We start from the raw sequence: 14237 nt of genomic DNA on the forward strand, positions 1-14237 counted from the left end.
TCTACGGGTGGCACTAAGTCCCCTCTGCCCAGTCTCTGACAATTAGTTTTCTTTAACAGTGGAAGCAGGTTTTCAGAATGTACACAGCTCTTCTCCAGGCTTTGATTATGAGAGCAAAATTTAAACATCCAATAGTCTAGATAGAAACCACTGGGTAGTCAGGCTGATGGTTACTTGGTTGCAGATGTTTACTGGCCATTGCTGTTGGCATGGAGATAGTCTAGGTTGAATGGAAATATGCCATTCTGATGTCACATGTGATGTCACAAAGTTGCTATGCTTTAAGTCTTGGTAAAGCCAAAAGCAGTTAACAGTCAGACTGCATCTCAGCCCTGTCAAGATGGATCTCCATAACAGGTGAGGAATAGTTTTATTTGGGGGATTTATTAACTTTTACTATTGGGGAAAAGTTTTAGATAGGTTTGCCAGTTTGTAACCCATCAAGTTTAGGCCAATAGATATACATTCACAACCCTGTACCCATCAAATAATCAACTTTATGTCTGACTTTGGGATGGATTCATACAACCACATTTCCTTTCTCAAGAAAGGTTGGAAGGTATGTAATTTGAATGGCTATTGCTCTCTGCTCCCTGCTGCCAGGGTGCTGTCAGCAGATCTTGGCTGGTTGCCCAGAATAGTATAAAGACAAGGAAAAGTTTCATACATTCCTTTTTTATTTCAAACTTTACAGAGAGAGGCTATAGAACCCAGCCTCTTGGTTAATGGTGTTGTCCTGAGTAAATCTCCACCACCCACTTCCTCATTCACCAACCTCATTATCTCCTCTATGGATGCCACTAAGTGCCCTCTGTCTTAAGCTGTTTGCTCTCCTACTTTTAAGGCTTGCCAGATTCTGGGAGATGGTGGGCCTGAGATGCTTTCTAGTGACAACATGTTAGCCAGGTGTTGCTCTGGCTCTCCCATGATTTCCCAACTTTTCCCCTCAACTACCTCTAAGCTGCTACCTCCCTCAAATCCCTGTTGTAAATCTATACTATCTTCTTTTTCCTCCTCCTCCCTGGAAGGGTCAGGATGGGGAGGCGGTCTCCACCACTTCTCCTTCTCTGCCCAGCCCTTGATATCATCACAACTATAGCATCATAGCTAAATAATAATTTAATAGCATATATAGCTCTCTTGAGTCACTCTTGTGGGGTTGAATGGCACATCACAGTGGTACCTATTTATCTACTCGCACTGGTGTGCTTTCGAACTGCTAGGTTGGCAGGAGCTGCGAGAGCAATGGGAACTTACTCCGTCAGGGGATTCGAACCGTGCCAACCTTTCGATCAGCAAGCCCAAGAGGCTCAGTGGTTTAGAACAGAGTGCCACCCACATCCCTACTGTAGGTAATGCCAAGTGAAGAATGGACATTGTGAAGCATTGGGAGTTGTAGCTTAACAATACCTGGAGGGTGCTACATTGACTACTGCTGAACTACTGGTATCAATGATAGACCATTTCATAATGATTGTATTTATGCAGTACAACTTTATAGAGTTATAATTCCATTTTTGTTCTGACACTCGCTGGGGAAAATCTATTCACTTCTTTATTTAAATCTCAGATATTAGCCTGAATGTGTGTGTGTGTGTGTGTGTGTGTGTGTGTGTCTGTTCAGTACTAATATGAAATCTGCTTCCTGTGTTGACACAACTTTTTGTAAGACTAAACTTTTCCCATCATGCTTCTTTCTATCATTTCATCTTGCTGCTTGTTATACGGAAAACAAGACTGACAAGTGGTGTCTCATAAATCAGCCAACTTTGTGTACCTGTTCCCCATGCGCTCTGCACCACTGGCAGACAGCTCCAGTCCTACAGAAAATGCGAAATGATTTTGACTTATTTTCAGCTAGGAAAAGCACAGCTAATTTATACTGTGGTGACATGTGTTCCTGAGAAATTACATGACTGCATTCCAGTGGATAGACATAACTTGTCACTTCAGCTGCCGTGCAGACCTAAACTAGAGTGACACGCCAGCTTGACATAAATACTGTATTGTGTTTGACTGATGTGTACCTGTATATCCTTTGCTTAATGAAAAATGGCAAACAGCCACTGCGAAGGTTGTTTAGGGTTCAGTAAGTTTTTAGTAGGAGGGAATTAAAGGTGAGCAGCTTGAACTCTGCACTTAACTTTTGGAACAAGCCAACAGTAGCTATGCATCCAGTTCTATTATATGCTGTTATCCTTGACAAGCATGGCATTGAACCCAGGTTCTTTGGGATGAAACAGGTTTTGACTTTAGATTATGCAAGTGTCCCTCAAGGCTTTTCGCCATTCAGTTACATTGAGTTCTGGGTAGAAATGTTGATGCTAACTTTCACAACATGGAGATTACAGTGTGAGTGGGCTTGCACGTTCCTATGACCCTTGTGAAAGAAGCCGTCAGGAGTTTCATACTCCCAGCAGGGCCACCCAAGGCAGTAAGTTCAAAGGGGAGGAGCTAGACAAAGAATGATCCAAGAAGTCCTCAACGGCAGAACAGGCAGATGTTAACAAGTGGTATGTTACAACGGCTGTGAAGGCTGCAGCAGATCAGAATATATTGGTCATCGTGATACTCATGCCATCGGAATAGAGTCTTATTGCGAAAACTGTGCATTGGTCAGCCTGCACTGATCTACACACATAAAACAAATTCACGCACAGACATCTTCCAAAAACCCATCCCTGACTCAAACCCCCAATTGTCCCATGGTGATCGGCAAATGGTAACAGGGGCAGGGGCTGTGAAATCTGGAAGCCCCTAGTCATGAACCGGCACATGGGTAGTGGATAAAGATTCAGTCGCTCTGACTCAAGGAATGAGGCAGCTGAGCAGCTGTATCCATGCAACCCTACTTAAGATCCACTCTGCTCACCCCAAAAGGGGGAGAGGCTAGAAAAGGTTCCCTAAACATAGTCTGCCTTCCTTTACAAGCTTGCTCAGCTACGAGTGATCGCCAAAGAAGAAGAGAAGATATTGTGGTAGGGAATTTTCTTTCAGTTCAAAGGCCACATTGCCTTCTGGACAACTTTTCAGGTGTCACATGACATGGGTGGGTGGGGACAGAGGCAAAAGTGGGTGGGGCAATGCATGTGGATTTTATTTCTGTACTGTAGACAAGTCAGGGAGTCAGTGATCCAAGCCCTGCAATGTAGCCTTGGAAAATGCCCAACCATGGCAACCCCTGCCCCTAACTTAAATCCAATTGATTTCAATGGGTCTACTTTGGTTAGCACCCATCTGCCTCAGGAGACAATGAAGGAGTGTGTTTCTGGGGATGAAGTTAACTGTTGGGACTACTGGAAAGTTACAGCACCTCCCTTGCTACACTGGCTGCCCTGCTTACCTGTCTGTTTCCATGCACAGTGCAAAGTGCTGGTCTCATTAAGCAAAGGATATAATGTATAAATATGCATATACATTTATACACTTACACATTAATGTATAAATATACATAGAATCCAGAATTAGGTCTGCTTAAGCAGCTGGCTATAGGGAACATACCACTTCCTTGCAAAATGCTTGTCATCACCGATAAAGCCCTACACAGCCCAGGTCCAAGTTATCTGAAAGATAATATCCCCTCATATGAAGCTGCCTGGGGTTTGAGATCTTCAGGGGAGGGCCTTCCCTCAGACCTGCCACCCTCACGGGCATACATGGTGGGGACAGGACAGGCCTTCTTGGTGGCGGCTCCCAGACTTTGGAACTTCCTCCCCAGAAAAGCTGGACTTGCTCCTACCTTGCAGTCCTTTCACTGGCAGGTCACAATTTTCTTGTTCCAATACACTTTTGGGATTGACTGCTTTCATTTAAAGGGATGGTGCTATGCTGATTTTATTGCAGTTATTGGTACATTCTAAATACAGTGGTACCTCGGGTTACATACGCTTCAGGTTACATACGCTTCAGGTTACAGACTCCACTAACCCAGAAATATTACCTCGGGTTAAGAACTTTACTTTCAGGATAACAGAAATCATGCAGTGGCAGCGCAGCAGCAGCAGGAGGCCCCATTAGCTAAAGTGGTGCTTCAGGTTAAGAACAGTTTCAGGTTAAGAACGGACCTCTGGAAGGAATTAAGTACTTAACCTCAGGTACCACTGTAAATTTTATATACGTATATAGTTTTAATTCAATGCTGAATTGCATTTTAATGATTTATTTTTCTATGTTTTTAGCAGTTCTTGTTTTTATCAGTAAGCTACCTTATGTCCCATCTGCAGAAAAGGTGAATGAATATATATATATATATATATTTGCTTTCGTAGATTTTCACGGGTACAGGAATGCAGGTTTTGGTGTCCTCGGGTGTCTTCCCGTGTAAAAGTTGGGGTGTCTAGGCGACGTTTCGACGAGGTCTCACTCGTCATCTTCAGGCTGGTGCTTTCGGCTTCTTGTTACTGGAACAGAGCGGGATCTCAATGTTTGAGTTCATATAAATACTGTAGAGGGGGTGTGGTGTCTAGCCTCCAATGTTCTGGGCAGAGAGGAAGTTCCCAGGCTAGTGTGCCTTTTCTTCTTTTGTTCCTTAATTACTTGAGAGATACCTTGAGTGATTTCTTGAGTGATATCCTGAGTACCACTTAGGTGGGTCATTAGGTGTGGATTAGTTGCTAAAGTCTTTGTGTCTTGACCTCTTGAACTTTGTGAAGAGTTTTCCTGAGAAGATGGCTGTATTGCACTTAGTTGTGCTTTGGCTTGGCTTCGTGTATAGGGGCGAGCTGTGGTTTTGTGGCTTGTGTCAGCCAGATCTGTGTAGGGATTGCAGGGGGGTGCAGCATCCGGAGGTGCCACCATGGATTGGCTACTGGATGGTGTCAGTAATTCATCTGTGGAGAGGGTCTGGGTTTGGGTCTGGTGTGGTTGATTGGTGTTGGCGTTCTGTGTGCCTCTGGATCTGGTGTCAGTTTTTGTGGGGAGGGCTAATTTCCAGATGTCTGGCAAGCGGGATGTGTCGTCACGCTTGTTCATGTTGTGAGGGTGTTTCTCTATCTCGATGGCTTCCATGATTATTCTCTTGTGGTGATGTTCCGTGTTAAAGAGCAATTTGGAATCTGCAAAATTAATTTCGTGTCCTGTTTCTTTCATGTGTTGGAAAAGAGAGGAAGTTTTTTCTTCTTTTTTGACGGCATTCTTGTGTTCTGCGATACGTGCATTTATTCGTCTGTTTGTTTGTCCAATGTACGTGGCTGGGCAGACTTTGCAGGGTATTTCATAGATCCCTTGGTTTTCCAACTGGATTTTATCCTTGGGGTTTCTGAGGATATTGGCTATTTTTTGGTTGGTGCAAAAGGCTGTTTTGATATTGTGTTTATGGAGGATTTTGCTAATTTTATCTGTAGTGCCCTTGATATAAGGAAGGAGGGCCATGCCATTGTTTTCTTCTGTGTCTTGGTTTTTGGGGGGTGTTTCCTTTTGGATTAGCTTCGTAATCCTGTTTTGCTGGTATCCATTGGCAATTAACACATTTGAGAGATTCTGTAACTCAGTTGTCAAGTGGTCTTTGTCAGCCAGGCGTTTGGTTCTGGAGATGAGAGTCTTGGCTACGGAGTTTATTTGTGCAGGGTGGTGGTGTGATTGTGCATGTAAGTAGCGGTTGGTGTGTGTTTTTTTCTGGTAGATAGTGTGTCCTAGGGAGCCATCAGGTTTTTTGTAGATTAGGACGTCAAGGAAGGGAAGTTGGTTGTTGGCTTCTATTTCCATAGTGAATTGTATTTTGGGGTGTAAGTTGTTGAGATGTGTGAGGAAGCTATCCAGTTTTTCCTTCCCGTGTGGCCAAATTACAAAGGTGTCGTCAACATATCTGAGCCAAAGTTTGGGTTTGTGTTCTGACTTGTCTAAAGCATTGGTTTCAAAGTGTTCCATGTACAGGTTTGCGATGACCGGTGAGAGGGGTGATCCCATAGGTGCTCCTTCTATCTGTTTGTATCTTTGTCCATTGTGGATGAAGTACGTGTTGGTTAGGCAGTGGTTGGTCAGGTCCAAGATGTATTCGGGGGGATTGTATTTGTTTTGAATAGCTGTCAAGGCTTCATTAATGGGCACTTGTGTGAAGAGAGATACAACATCGAAGCTCACAAGTAGGTCATTAGGATGTAGGTTTTGCTTCTTTATTGTTTCTATGAACTGGAAGGAGTTTGGTACGTGTGAAGAGATGGATTCTGCATAGGGCTGAAGTTGCTTGGCGAGAAATTTAGCGAGATTTTGTAGAGGTGAGCCTATGGAGCTGACTATTGGTCTGAGTGGTGTTCCTTCTTTGTGTATCTTGGGGAGGCCGTAGAGTTTGGGGCATCTGGATGATTTTTCTCTGGGGATGATTCTTAGCTGGATTTCTTCACTGATAGGAGAGGCTTTTATTTTGGATTTGGTGGTTTTTTCCAGATAGGTGGTGGGATCTGTTTTTATAGGTTTGTAGGCAGGATCTTGGAGTAGCTTTGATAGTTTTGCTTGGTAGTCCGATGTGTTCATCAAAACTGACACCAGATCCAGAGGCACACAGAACGCCAACACCAATCAACCACACCAGACCCAAACCCAGACCCTCTCCACAGATGAATTACTGACACCATCCAGTAGCCAATCCATGGTGGCACCTCCGGATGCTGCACCCCCCTGCAATCCCTACACAGATCTGGCTGACACAAGCCACAAAACCACAGCTCGCCCCTATACACGAAGCCAAGCCAAAGCACAACTAAGTGCAATACAGCCATCTTCTCAGGAAAACTCTTCACAAAGTTCAAGAGGTCAAGACACAAAGACTTTAGCAACTAATCCACACCTAATGACCCACCTAAGTGGTACTCAGGATATCACTCAAGAAATCACTCAAGGTATCTCTCAAGTAATTAAGGAACAAAAGAAGAAAAGGCACACTAGCCTGGGAACTTCCTCTCTGCCCAGAACATTGGAGGCTAGACACCACACCCCCTCTACAGTATTTATAGGAACTCAAACATTGAGATCCCGCTCTGTTCCAGTAACAAGAAGCCGAAAGCACCAGCCTGAAGATGACGAGTGAGACCTCGTCGAAACGTCGCCTAGACACCCCAACTTTTACACGGGAAGACACCCGAGGACACCAAAACCTGCATTCCTGTACCCGTGAAAATCTACGAAAGCATATATATATATATCTCAATATCATCATCATCATCATCATTGCACCCCAGGTATCAAAACTTTGGGAAATGTTGGTATAGCTGCAGTTTTGATGACAGACAGTTGAAAAGTCAACTGTGGCTATTTAATATGTCTCAAGGAGAACTTTATAGCATGATAGCTGCTGTTAACTTCTACACAATAAAATTTAATTGAACATTCACCAAAAGGTTAGGAAGTTAGTCAATCTGTAATTGCTGCAATTATCACCCCACCCTGTAGTCATGAACTGAAGGCTAAACAGTTTTTGTGTGCAGGATAAACAGAAGGAGCAATGGAAGTTTCTAGATGGCTTTCAGGGTTTATACTTTGCTGCTTAGGAAAATATTTCAGTGTTTTCATTTGTAGGATTAAAGTTCCGCAGATTCAGTGTTTATGAATGAAGTTTTTTCAGTTGTATTTAATTAGCAGCAGTAATGTAACTGTTGCGTTAAGCCAAAGAGGGAACATTTAAAACTTGTTTTGTTTTAACACATAGATTATGGGGATTCAATGTAAGTGAATAGAGATACACAATGAAACAAAAATATTGACTTTGATTATATGTTTACTGACTCTAGATACCTTATGGTGTTGGCATGGGATTTAGGGTTGCCAACTGACTGGATAAGAATAGATTCACCTAGTCTAATTTTCTCCCTTGCAACTCATCTGCAGAGAAAAGCTGATGAGCAAATAAGATGCATATTCATAGCATGGAGATAACTCACTGTAACATATTTACACAAACTGCTGCTAAAGCATAGGAACAGGCATTTTGGTAACAACCTATCCTCATCAAAAAGATGATATGCATCAATAGAAGAGAGGACAAAAGAGGATATACATGTGCACAACATTTCCTATGCTAATTTTTATGTTTGCATATTACCCATGTGCCTTTTAGTCTGCTGACCAGGTAGTTCAAGGCTCATGCTCTTTCTCCTGATGGTTATCTTTGGAACTGACAGCCCTTCAAATAAAGGATGGTCCTTTATAAAGTAGGGCAACTCTAGCAGGAATTCACAAGGAGGCCACCAAACCCTCTTGGGAGAATTAGATCTGTGTTTCATGATTGATTTGAGATTATATTTGAAGAACATCTCAATATGTGTGTGTCATGACCCTCTAGATAGGACTCTTCTTCCTCAGGAGATGAAGTTGAAGATTCTGAGTGCAAGGGGGAATTGGCCTCAGGACCAGCCCCAGGTATACATATCCAGTCAGAAGCATTTGCACAAGAGGAGCCCAATGTGCCATCATATATCTGGCCTGGGGGTGTTGTGTTGCCATTCTCCACTCAGAAGGCTTAGTGGAACCATAGTCTCCTCTACTCTTCCTGTGTCATTCATTGCTAAAGCAAGCTGGGCCCATTTAACTGAAGAGGCTCCACTTACCAAAGATAGAGTTAGCAATTGGAATAGAGTTACCTCTCCTATTGAAGGCTCAGTTTGAGGACGGCTACAGCTGAGGGTTAAAGCCTCAGCGCTTAGGACTTGCCGATCGAAAGGTCGGCGGTTCGAATCCCTGCGGCGGGGTGCGCTCCCGTTGCTCGGTCCCAGCGCCTGCCAACCTAGCAGTTCGAAAGCACCTCCGGGTGCAAGTAGATAAATAGGGACCGCTTACCAGCGGCAAGGTAAACGGCGTTTCCGTGTGCAGCTCTGGCTCGCCAGAGCAGCGATGTCACGCTGGCCACGTGACCCGCAAGTGTCTCCGGACAGCGCTGGCCCCTGGCCTCTTGAGTGAGATGGGCGCACAACCCCAGAGTCTGTCAAGACTGGCCCGTACGGGCAGGGGTACCTTTACCTTTACCTTTACAGCTGAAACAACAGCAAACCTTTGCGCTTGTGGAGGTGGCAGCCAAAGCCCTGCAGGGAGCTGTCCAGGGTACTTCTGAAGCCTCAGCTCTGTACTTCTGAGGCCCTTTCTCAGAATGAGGGTTGGGGGAAGAAGATAAAAAGGCAAAGTCTGCACTTAGTTATTTTCTTTATAGACAGGTATACAATTACCTCACAGATTAAGGGGTAGACAACAGTTGCTTAAGTCTAAATCTATAACTAATCAGCTTCTCTTTAACAATAGTTGCTATTAGAAACCAGCTTCTTAACTCTGCAATTCTAAAGCAATCAAGGTAAAGTGGGAGACAGTGAGGAAAAGTGAATGAACGTGGTTCGTTGCTGTGCCCCTGCACAAAGAACAAAGTGTCTGTGGTTTCATACAAGCAAACAGATAAAGCATGTTGTTTATCTGGCAACTAATCGACAACTGGAGACCCTAGTGCCACTGACCCATATCACCTCCTCTGAATACCCCTGCCATAAATAGTGGGTGGCGCTGTAGTCTAAACCACTGAGCCTTTTGGGCATGCCAATCAGAAGGTTGGCGGTTTGAATTCGCACAATGGGGTGAGCTCCTGACCCAGCTTCTGCCTACCTAGCAGTTTGGAAGCACGCCCATGCAAGTAAAAAAATAGGTGGCAGGAAGGTAAACAGTGTTTCCATGCACTCTGGTTTCCATCATGGTGTTCCATTGTGCCAGAAATGGTTTAGTCCTGCTGGCCGCTTGACCCAGAAAGCTGTTTGTGGACAAACAACGGTTCCCTCTGACTGAAAATGAGATGAGTGCCAGAACCCCATAGTCGCCTTTGACTGGACTTTACCTTTACCTCTTTTTCTTTCTTTCTTCTTTGTTTACCTTTGCCATAAAAACTAGTCATTGACCATGAACTTTGTCCTTTTCCAGGTTCTCCTATGTAAGATAGTCTAGGGTGGGCAGGTCTGCAATGATTGAAGGCATTCTGGAACATTCTGCAGGATCAACAAATGGCTCCATTGTTAACCCTAACATAAACTTGCACAGCAAGAAAGGCTGCAGGGATTTATGCAAAATTCAGTTCTGCTGCTCTGAACTTTATATAAACAAAGCTGTCTGATATAGTGCTCCTGTATGCCACCATCCTAGATCTGATGAGTCTTGATGAGAAAATGTAATATACATTACGTTCCCTGGAAAGTAATATAGGGAAAAGTAAATCAAGGTAAAGAAATAAACAAAAACTCCAAAGAGCTTTCAACAATGGAAGTAGCTTAATATAGTGGAACAGTGGATGGTCACATCTCCATTTTTATTTAGAGCAAACCTACATAAGTAGTGACCTAGCAAGCCACCCACGAGCAGACAACTCACCATGAGTGAGCGCAGGCATAAAAAGGCTTCTTTGTTATCTAGATGGGGGTACAGGGCTGCAAACCAATGCCTGCCTTAACCAAGGTTCTCACACAAAGATGCAGGGGTGGCTAATCTTTTTTTAAACACACACACACACACACAAACCTTTTTATCTATTTGATTCCCCACCAACTGTCAAAATATGTGGGATCTCGTTTGGCCAGAAAAATGTGTTCGAGGGCACATGGATTGCCTTGAGCCAGCCTTTAACCACCCCGATTTAGTATCTATTATTCTAAATATTACTAAAGTTGTGTATCAGGGACTGGACTGAGGAGGAATTGTGGGGACTGCCCCTCCTCTTCCTGCACCTTCCCGGGGAAGAGGAGGAAAGTATAGATTCAGAACAGTGGTTTGCAGAAGGGCATAGTTCAGAGGCTGCAGAGGGGAGAAACTGGAAAATATTGGGGGAGCAGCAGGAACAAGAACCACTAGGAGGGAGACAACTAACATACTCAGTGTCTCTTGAGAGCATTCCACCGCCACCCCTTCCAGAACCAGGTGTGCTTGAGAGTAGTGGAACAGAAAGCTCAGAGGCAGAATTCACAGATCAGCTGGCACAGGGATGATGTAGAATAGGAGAGACTGAGGGGGTGGGACTTGGAACAATGCCATTATCTAAGAAGCATTCCTTCGTCTCCCTCTGTGTATATTGAATAAACTACTTGGTAAGAACTCTTCTTGTTTATCTGCTTCTTGGCTGCCACTGTGCAAGGTATAGGATTCCCTGAAGCCTGACACTGTGGCCCTCTTAATGCAACAGCAGTTGACTCACCTCTTTATTCTGAGCATAGGTTTACCCAGGTGTTGTGGTTAGGCATGCCACAGCATCAGAGTTCCTCCTCTTTGACTAATGTTCAGATTGGAATGTAGTCCTCCTTTGGGATTCTGACTCAAACAAATTCCACATTTGTGTTTCGAGGGGGGCGGGATAAACAGGCAATAAACACAGTGGCTAGAAAGTGGGTGGGTGGTTTCACAGTTAGTGAAAATGGGGCCACAAATTTCCTTGGAGGCACCCATCTTTCCCCCAAAACAATACCCCTAGGAGGGATAGGACATCAACACATCTCATTGCTCCCAGGGCATATTTTGTGACATACTCTGTATCTATTCCAAGCAGTCATTATCTATCAAATAAAAAGCAGGCCTTGGGTATTGGATCACCTTGTAAACAGGTGTAATGGCTTTTGTTTTGGGTGCATACATTTAGAATTGCACATGGGTGTGTTTTTTAAAAATGTACATACCACTGTATAAATGGGATGGAACAGAATCACAAATGAACAGTTGCACAAGTGCTGTGATTCACCAGTCCCTACTTCTGGTCTTCTCTGTTTATAATACCTCTATGAAAATTACTTCTACCTTATTGTTAACCTTGGCTTCTGGTGTGATAGGTCTCCATCAATAGTAATTCTTGCCTGAGCAGGTTTTCTGTTCCATCTTCTCCCATCTTGCCTCTATTGGGTCCTAATTGCTCCCTTCCCATTGTCTCAACTTCCTCAATACTTGGACTGGGCATTTGTGACACTGTCACAATCTGTAGGCACAGTAGCATTATTGAAAACTCAAAAGAGCAATACAGATAGGTGCGTGCACAGCAAGAGGGATTTTGGACATGTATTTCCTGAGCAGCAGCCTCTCACATTGCACATCAAATCACTGTTGAAATGTGATTTTTAAAAAGCTGTTTGACATATGGCACAGGGGACCTGCTGTTCCAAGGTTTGGCATGCGGAAGCCTTCAAGCATGCCTCAAGTAGCTCTTGGGATTATGGCTTGTGTGTGCATTACAGCACACATAGGGCTTTGGGTTGGGGTGTACAGCTGTTTCCATCATTGCATCTTTGTGCAACACAGGGCAGTGGGGTGAGCGCTTGAATTCCTACCTGGCCTTATTACAAACACTAAGTCCTTGTCAGGTATAGATACATATGCCAATCCTTCTCAACATTTTTTTCTTTTTTTAAGTACAGAGAAAACTAAGCTTTGCTTCTCTAATAGAGCAATGTGATGCTATCCCACATCAAAATGGATCCTTGTTTAATTGCATTAATGGGCTCCTAATCTGTGCTCTTTTCCTAGAAAAAGAGGTGTTGGAATTCACCATGAACACCTCCCTTGTTCTCTTAGAATGGCAATGACACCCACCTGAGAGGTACCATAACTGAGTTCCCCCGAGTTCCTGCTCCTAATCAGGATTTAGGAAGGAAATATTATGCCAAACTGAAGCAGCATCCACCTTTTAAAAGGAAAGAAAATTTATTTTTCAAAAGGCGTGCTATTTACAGTCCATGATTCACAACATTCAAAAGCTTTTAGGGTACTTACTTTTCTGCAGTGTTATTTCATAACATAACATTCACTTTGCAGGCTGCATGCACATTGCCTCTTTTCTAAAGGACGGTGCAAATGGCAACTTCTGTAGTCTCAGAATTGTTATGTTGGTTATTATTAAAACACTCATTCATGTAAGTCTTTCATGTGCACCCTAAAAGCATGGCTGCATACCATGGCCCATTCACACATATTGTTAAGACCTCAATGGAAATGCTTCATACAAATGGTGCAATACATATAGCCAATGTGACAACAGTGGGGCAGGGTTATTTTTGATTTACTGTTTTGGCAAACACATTTTAAGTACATGCGGTACCATTTCCCCTCATTCATCCTCTTCAGTCTTGCTTCTCCATGTTGTTGATTCCCCCCCCCCACACACACACAGTCTGTTTGTGGACTGCAAACTCCTTGGGGACATGGACCTATCTATTTTTGTCTATGGAACCTTTTGCAGCAGAGGCATGTCTGCTGATAGTTCTGTAATGATGATGGTGAAATGTCAATTGGTGCTGTCTTTCTGTGAGATTTTACAAGAGAAACAACCACTTTCGAATCTGGACAGCATGAACGCTATGCCATTTTAAATCTCAACAGTTGCCCTAAGAAAACAGTCTCTGCATTTCAGCCAATCCTGTTCTTATTCAGATTAGATGCATTTAGAAGCCTATCCACACCCCTATTTGCCCTGCTGCTTTCCCCCAGGGAAACCTGCAGTTTAGCTCTGAATCAGAACAAATGACACTTGGGTTTTCGGCAGATTGCTGTTTGTTCCGATTTGATGCTAAAGAGTGGGTTTTCTGGGTGAAAGCAGCGGGACAAAGGCAAGACCATGTGGACCCATGCGTAAAAAGCATGGGATAGTTAGAAAACCACTCAGATCTGTGCTGTGGGTGAGTCCTAATGAACCTAAATTACTCTCACACTGTGCTTTTTTCTGGGGTTACGCAGGGATTTCTGGGGACACCCCTAAACATTTTGTGAATCTAAGTTTTGCCTCATATTTCAATATGAGTGGGAAAATGAGAGTACCCCTAAACATTTTTATTTATTTTTTTAGGGGAAAAAACACTGCTCACACTCTATGGGTCTACTCTGAGTAAGGCTAGCATTGGATACCACCCCTTAATTCAGAATCACAGAATCATAGACTTGTAGATTGGAAGGCACCATGAGGGTCAACTAGTCCAACTCCTTGCAATGCAAAACAAAAAAATTCCTTCCAGTAGCACCTTAAAGACCAACTAAGTTAGTCCTTGGTATGAGCTTTCGTGTGCATGCACACTTCTTCTTTCACCCAACGTGGGGCTCAAACCCACAACCCTGAGATTCAGAGTCTCATGCTCTTCCAACTGAGCTATCCCTCAACTTCTCTTTTTAATGTAGGTACTGAAATGGAGGAAGTCACTTGTGTGGCCATTCCAAGGGTATACAGATAAATATCCACATGAGCATGGACCCATGTCAAAACCATAAGGATTACTCATCACTATGACATCTTTGCTAGGAAAATCAGATTACAGGCT

General features: G+C 43.6%; 1 long non-coding RNA gene across 1 annotated transcript; it reads left to right on the plus strand.

The window, feature by feature from the left end:
- Positions 1-296: 296 nt before the first annotated feature.
- Positions 297-10207, plus strand: LOC310848445. Its single transcript, XR_014566403.1, has 2 exons — positions 297-357; positions 9883-10207. It is a non-coding gene; the product is annotated as an uncharacterized lncRNA (long non-coding RNA).
- The last annotated feature ends 4030 nt before the right edge of the window (positions 10208-14237 follow it).

This window comes from Podarcis gaigeae, assembly GCF_964106915.1.
Source record: "Podarcis gaigeae genome assembly, chromosome: 7".
In the NCBI taxonomy this organism is placed as follows: domain Eukaryota; kingdom Metazoa; phylum Chordata; class Lepidosauria; order Squamata; family Lacertidae; genus Podarcis; species Podarcis gaigeae.